This window comes from Somniosus microcephalus, unplaced genomic scaffold (assembly GCF_052327205.1).
Source record: "Somniosus microcephalus isolate GS21.2 unplaced genomic scaffold, FLI_Smic_1.0 unresolved_chr7, whole genome shotgun sequence".
Lineage (NCBI taxonomy): Eukaryota > Metazoa > Chordata > Chondrichthyes > Squaliformes > Somniosidae > Somniosus > Somniosus microcephalus.
In genome coordinates, this window is record NW_028225185.1 from 20,157,861 (window position 1) to 20,165,994 (window position 8,134).

Consider the following 8,134-nt stretch of genomic DNA (forward strand, 5'->3'; position numbering starts at 1 on the left):
AGAATCACCTAAAGTCTAAGGAACATCGGGAGATGGTGGCGCTACTACGGAAAAAGGAGGACGAGAAGGAGGAACGGTGCATGCAGCTGGCAGCTGACAGTGGAGCCCAGAGAGTCTCCAAGAAGCAGAAAAGGAAAAGACGAAGCAGAAGATGATGACCATCTGAACCATTATCACCTCTACCAGGTCACGCACGTGGTCTCTCCGTACAGAGCCAAATCAGTTTGGAAGTAGAAAAACTTCCCAAGGTACTCAAGCTTTTAGAAGTCAACAATGCTGGTTCAGAAGTGACGGAAGTTCAAGCTGTTAAGTCCAGTGAAGGACTATTGGATGAGTCACTCCAGCAACGTGAACCGACTACACCGAGACTGAATCTGTGAACCGTTTCCGCAGAGACTACATTTGTGAACTGTTTTTACATGAAGTTGGATATATGTTATGTTTAATGGGGAATAAGTATGTTGTAAGCTAAAAAGGGAGGATTGTAGTGTATGTAACCGTTCTACCTTTAAGAGAACTATTTTAGGTGTTGCACTACTTTATCTTGGCTGCTGTATACTGTAATACCGGGAGTGACCACACCGGTATATAAGTGCTGTGTAAGGATTTATTGGGCAGATTCGCCCTGACCTTCGAATAGTAAAGTCCTGTTAAAGTTACTCTTGTAGTCTGTGTATTAATTCACCATATAACCCACAGACTTTACACTCCTCATCTCAGTTTTGAAAGAGCAGCCCCTTATTCTAAGACTATGCCCCCTAGTTCTAGTTTCACCCATCATCGGGAACATCCTCCCTGCATCCACCCGATCCAACCCCTTCACAATCTTATATGTTTCAATAAGATCGCCTCTCATTCTTCTGAACTCCAATGAGTAGAGTCCCAATCTACTCAACCTCTCCTCATATGTCCATCCCCTCATCCCCGGGATTAACCGAGTGAACCTTCTTTGTACTGACTCGAGAGCAAGTATGTCCTTTCTTAAGTATGGACACCAAAACTGTACGCAGTATTCCAGGTGCGGTCTCACCAATACCTTGTACAACTGAAGCAATACCTCCCTAAAAAAGATGGGAAATGTTTGGACATCTGAAAAAGAAACCGGGTTTGCTGTAAGCTGCGCAGGTGGAGGGAGAGAAGGCGCAGGGTGGTGTCTGGAAACTTGGTTCAAAGGCGTTGTAAGTGGAGGCGTGAATGACCAGGCCCGGTGTTTGGTATCTCTCAGCCACCTCTGTCCCCGCTAATTCTGTGCATCGATTGGTTAACTGTACAACATGCTAGGGTTGTGGTAATTATACCAAAAATAACTAGCTGACCGTCGCTAGCATGAGCGAAGTCAGGGTAATTTTTTTTTATTCGTTCACGGGATGTGGGCTTCGCTGGCAAGGCCAGCATTTATTGCCCATCCCTAATTGCCCCTTGAGAAGGTGGTGGTGAGCCGCCTTCTTGAACCGCTGCAGTCCGTGTGGTGAAGGTGCTCCCACAGTGCTGTTAGGGAGGGAGTTCCAGGATTTTGACCCAGCGACAATGAAGGAACGGCCGATATATGTCCAAGTCAGGATGGTGTGTGTGACTCGGAGGGGAACTTGGAGGTGGTGATGTTCCCATGCGCCTGCTGCCCTTGTCCTTCTAGGTGGAAGAGATCGCGGGTTTGGGAGGTGCTGCCGAAGAAGCCTTGGCGAGTTGCTGCAGTGCATCTTGTAGATGGTACACACTGCAGCCATGGTGCGCCGGTGGTGGAGGGAGTGAATGTTTAAGGTGGTGGATGGGGTGCCAATCAAGCGGGCTGCTTTGTCCTGGATGGTGTCGAGCTTCTTGAGTGTTGTTGGAGCTGCACTCATCCAGGCAAGTGGAGAGTATTCCATCACACTCCTGACTTGTGCCTTGTAGATGGTGGAAAGGCTTTGGGGAGTCAGGAGGTGAGACACTCGCCGCAGAATACCTAGCCTCTGTCCTGCTCTTGTTGCCACAGTATTTATGTGGCTGATCCAGTTAAGTTTCTGGTCAATGGTGACCCCCAGGATGTTGTTGGTGGGGGATTCAGCAATGGTAATGCCATTGAATGTCAAGGGGAGGTGGTTAGACGGAGGGGCAATACTGAGGGAGCGCCGCACTGTCGGAGGGGCAGTACTGAGGGAGCGCTGCACTGTCGGAGGGGCAGTGCTGAGGGAGCGCCGCACTGTCGGAGGGGCAGTGCTGAGGGAGCACCGCACTGTCGGAGGGGCAGTGCTGAGGGAGCGCCGCACTGTCGGAGGGGCAGTGCTGAGGGAGCGCCGCACTGCCCAAAGAGAATTGGATAAATACTTGTAGGGGAAAAATTCACAGGGCTGTGGGGAAAGAGCAGGGGGGAGTGGGACTAATTGAAGTGCTCTTTCAAAGAGCCGGCACAGGCACGATGGGCCGAATGGCCTCCTTCTGTGCGGTATCATTCTATGACCTTGCATTTATATAGCACCTTTCACATCCGAAGGTTAAAATCCCGGCCTTGATCTCTGGTCCTGACTGACCTTAGCAAAGGATAAATGTGGAGAAGATGTAACTGGTTTCAACATCCCTGGGCGGGAGGGAGTGGGCGGAGTAAACAATTAGACAGTCTCGATCGCCGTCTAAAGGCAAGGGTGCACGTGCGTAGACAGTGGGGCTCGTCACCTCTCCAGTTAAATCACATGTACAGGGCCTTGGTGAGACCACACCTTGAGTATTGTGTGCAGTTGTGGTCACCTTATCTGAAGAAGGATGTTCTTGCCATGGAGGGAGTGCAGCGAAGATTCACCAGACTGATACCTGGGATGGCAGGAATGACGTATGAGGAGAGATTGGGTCGATTGGGCTTATACTCACTGGGAGTTTAGAAGAATGAGAGGGGATCTCATTGAAACTTATTAAATTCTAACAGGACTGGACAGACTAGATGCAGGAAGGATGTTCCCGATGGCGGGGGAGTCCAGAACCAGGGGTCACAGTCTAAGGATAAGGGGTAAGCCATTTAGGACTGAGATGAGGAGGAATTTCTTCACCCAGAGAGTGGTGAACCTGTGGAATTCTCTACCACAGAAGGCAGTTGAGGCCAATTCATTAAATATATTCAAGAAGGAGTTAGATATATTTCTTAAGGCTAAAGGGATCAAGGGATATGGGGAGAAAGCAGGGACAGGGTACTGAATTTGGATGATCAGCCATGATCTCATTGAATGGCGGAGCAGGCTCGAGGGGCTGAATGGCCTACTCCTGCTCCTATCTTCTATGTTTCTATGTTTCTATTTGAACCGAGTTTCCAAACGTCAACCCACCCTGTGTATTGCCAGCATCTCCTGTTTATCAGTTCAGATGTCGAAACTATTCCCCTGTGGCTTTCCTTTTGAAGGTTCTTTCAGTCCCTTGGAATTCTGCCAGGTGGAATTCTGCTACAGCCGGGACTGCCGCAGCTCCCGAAATGTTTGGGACGTATAAGAACATAAGAACATAAGAAGTAGGAGCAGGAGTAGGCCATACGGCCCCTCGGGCCTGCTCCGCCATTCAATAGGATCATGGCTGATCCGAACCTAGACTCACGTCCACTTCCCTGCCCGCTCCCTGTAACCCCTAATTCCCTTATCAGCTAGGAAACTGTCTATCTCTGTTTTAAATTTATTTAATGTCGCAGCTTCCACAGCTCTCTGAGGTAGCAAATTCCATAGATTTACTACCCTCTGAGTGAAGAAGTTTCTCCTCATCTCAGTTTTGAAAGGGCAGCCCCTTATTCTAAGATTATGCCCCCTAGTTCTAGTCTCACCCATCAGTGGAAACATCCTCCCCGCATCCACCCGATCAAGCCCCCTCACAATCTTATATGTTTCGATAAGATCGCCTCTCATTCTTCTGAACTCCAATGAGTAGAGTCCCAACCTACTCAACCTTTCCTCATAAGTCAACCCCCTCATCTCCGGAATCAACCGAGTGAACCTTCTCTGAACCGCCTCGAGAGCAAGTATATCTTTTTTTAAATATAGAAACCAAAACTGCACGCAGTATTCCAGGTGTGGCCTCACCAATACCCTGTATAACTGCAGCAAGACTTCCCTGTTTTTATACTCCATCCCCCTTGCAATAAAAGCCAAGATTCCATTGGCCTTCCTGATCACCTGCTGCACCTGCATACTAACCTTCTGTTTCATGCACCAGGACCCCCAGATCCCTTTGTACTGTAGCACTTTGCAGTTTCTCTCCATTTAGATAATAACTTGCTCTTTGATTTTTTCTGCGAAGTGCATAACCTCACACTTTCCAATATTATATTCCATCTGCCAAGTCTCTGCCCACTCACTTAGCCTGTCTATGTCCTTTTGCAGGTTTTTTATGTCCTCCTCACTCACTGCTTTCCCTCCCATCTTTGTATCGTCGGCAAACTTGGATATGTTGCACTCGGTCCCTTCCTCCAAATCGTTAATATAGATTGTAAAGAGTTGGGGTCCCAGCACTGACCCCTGCGGAACACCACTAGTTACTGATTGCCAGCCCGAGAACGAACCATTTATCCCAACTCTTTGTTTTCTGTTAGATAGCCAATCTTCCACCCATGCCAGTATATTACCCCCAATCCTGTGATTTCTTATCTTCACAGAATCACAGAATCACAGAAACCCCACAGTGCAGATAGAGGCCATTTCGGCCCATCGAGCCTGCACCCCCCCCGTATCTCTTGCCCAAAACCTTAAATCTGTGTCCCCTAGTCCTTGTACCACCAACTAGTGGGAACAGCCTTTCCCCGTCTAGCCTGTCCAAACCCGTCATAATCTTGTACACCTCTATCAAATCACCCCTCAACCTCCTTTGCTCTAATGAAAACAAATCCAGCTTCTCCAACCTGTCCTTGTAGCTAAGATCCCCCCATCCCCGGAACCATTCTGGTAAATCTCCTCTGCACCCTCTCGAGGGCCTTCACATCCTTCCTAAAGTGTGGTGAGCAGAACTGGACGCAATACTCCAGTCGTGGCCTAACCAGCGCTTTATAAAGGTTCATGTAGTGTATGTACCCGTCTACCTTTAAGGGAACTATTGAATGTAACTGTTCACCTTTAAGGGAACTACTTTAGGTGTGGCACTATTTGTTTGGCTTCTGTATACTGTAATACCGATAGTGACCACACCAGTATATAAGTGTTGTAGCAGGATTTCTGGGGCAGATTCGCCTGGACCTTCGAATAGTAAAGACCTGTTTGCTTGTTACTTCTGAAGTCTGTGTATTTATTAACTGCACAACCCACAGACTTTACAGTGGCGACGAGTCCGATCGTACCCTGCGGCAAGATTACCATAAGCAACGAAGAGCGTCGAAGAGAGACAACCGCCCTCGTCGTGCTACCAAAAGAAAACACGAGGCTGCAACAACAGAAAGCAGGAAGACTAACAACAAAAGCTGTATCAGCAACAGGCACTGACTACCCTTCTGCCACGGTGCGGAGTGAGCCGACCAGCAAGAAACAAGGCGGCCGAAGAGACTGTGAGTAGGGGAAGGTGTAGAAGCATCCGGAGGATAAGGGCAGAGCACTCGACCTCGGTCGAGGGGGAGCTGTGCCGGCCAAAAGTCGGGTCCAACGGCGTCGGGTGACAGCCGGACCGCGATCGGCGGGACAATCGGGGCAGCGACCGCAGCCACGAAGCGCTGAGCCTGCGAGTAGGCGCGGGAAGAGAAACCCAGCCGCAGCCGGGGAGGGAAACACCGGTCTGCGAGAGGGCTGGGGAGGCGAACGGGAACCGTGCGGGTGAGAGCCGGGTGCGGAGAGAGAGACTGCGAGGAGCCGGTCCAGCGGCTGAGCTGTTCTCCACCAACGGGGTACTCAGAGCCGGCAAAACCGAACGTGCGGGAGTGGGTGAGAGACACAGCCGAAAACGGGGTGAGAGACTGCGCGAGAGCCAGTCCAGCGGTGAGCTGTTCTCCACCAACGGGGTACCCAGGGCCGGTAGCATCGAACGTGCGGGTGAGAGAGACAGAGCCGGGTACGGAGAGGGAGACTGCACGAGAGCCAGTCCAGCGGCTAAACTGTCCTCCGCTAACGGGGTGTACCCAGCGCCGGTAGAGCCGTGCGGGCGGGAGGAAAAGACATAGCCGAGTAAGGGGAGCTGTGCGGAAGCCAGCCAGCGGCTGAACCTGTCCGCTGAGGGGGAAGCGTACCCCTTCCACCGGGAAGAAACGCGGGAAGCCGCCATTAGGCGGAGAAGACGCCAGAAGCGGGAAACCGCCATTGAAGTGGGCGGGGCGAGAAAGGAAGAGCGGGAAACCGCCATTTTCGCGGGAAAACCGCCATCTTGATTGACATACCGCCATTGAAGTGGGCGGGGAGAGAAGGAAAGAGCGGGAAACCGCCGATTTCGCGGGAAAACCGCCATCTTAGAAACAAATAAATAAATAAGAAATACTGGTGCTGCTCCCAAGGGAAGAAAGATGCCTAAGCGAGGGAATATTAACGACTTTAATTCTGAAATAGAAGACTGGGCCACGTACGTGGAACGCATAGAGATCTATTGCGAAGCCAACAAAATAGAGGAAGACGACAAGGCGATAACATTGCTAAACTCGATGGGGGCAAAAACATACGGGCTCTTGAAGCATCTAATAGCACCAAATAAACCAGCGGATCAGACCTTCGAAGAGATTGTGGCTGTGCTGAAGGACCACTTGAACCCCACACCGCTGATGCTGGCTGAACGATTCAAATTCTACGCAAGAACGCAGAAGAAAGACGAAAGCAATGCGGAATACTTGGTCGAACTGCGTAGGCTAGCAAAATACTGCCAGTTCGGAGGGAATCTGACAGAAGCGCTGCGGGACAAGTTCGTATGCGGATTGTCCAAAGAAGGGACGCAGAAGCGACTACTGGAAGAGAATGACCTCACACTGGACAGGGCTGTCCTTATAGCTGCATCGCACGAAGCCGCAGCGAAAGGAACGGCGGAAATGCAACTAAAGGCGGCGGCACTCGGGGTGGACCAAATTACTTCAAGCACAACAAAATGCTACCGTTGTGGGAAGACAACGCATGACCAGAATCAATGCTGGTTTAAGAACCAAGAGTGTAGGAAATGTGGCAAACTGGGTCACATCGCGAAGGTATGCCGGTCCGGGAAAAAGATCAATAATCAAAGGAAGCCACCACCAGAAAAGTACAACAAGGTACACAAGGTGGCTGAGAAGAGTTCAGACGAACAGAATTCAGACTCAGACCCAAACAACCAGGAGCTGGGTAGTCTGAGAATCCACAATGTGGGTAAAGAAACGGATCTACAGGCCATCTGGGTCATACTAAAAATAGCTGGAGTCCAAATAAGAATGGAGCTGGACACTGGATCAGCTCTATCAGTCATCAACCGAAGGGACTACCACCGGCTATTCTCTCACATACCTTTAAGAAATACCAAGTTCGTATTACAGACATACACGGGGCATAACGTATACCCCGTGGGGAAAATAAGAGTCAAGGTGAGAGATAGGGGTAAAGAACACCCAAGAATGAGCTTGTACGTATTACCTGAGGGAGGACCACCACTTCTAGGATGGGAGTGGATTAAGAAAATAGACATGGAATGGCATTACCTAAAAGCCATAATGAGGGAGGACTCGGTGCAAGCTATTAGCTCAGATTCTGAAATGGATGATGATAAGACCAAGTCGAAAACGAAGACAGGCAGAAGGACTTATGGTACCAAGAAGAATAAAGCTGCAGAGCAGAACTCCAGGTTGACAGAGAATTCTGAGCCTGTTCAAGCAAAGGATTCATCCATGACGGAAGAACACCGAGCTCGGACGCAAACTTATGTCAAAGTACGACAACAATTAGAACAGTTGAGTGATCGTCTCGTACAGGAGATGAAAAATATGGAAAAGTTCTGGGACACCGAATGGGGGAACCTGGAAAGACTACAGAGACAGCTAGCTCAAGCAGAGAGCGACCATAGAGCCATCATGGTCAAATACCAATCACATTCCCCTGATGCTGTTCAGGAACTAGAATATTTACAGAATGAACCAAAGGAAGAGGAATCTTCAGGGAGCCAGGATTTTATTCCAGTTCTTCTTTACGACTCCTTACAAGCAGAGTGTGAGAAGTTGAAAGAACAGTATGAACAGGCCCAGGCTACAATTCAGAAGGGGGTTAAC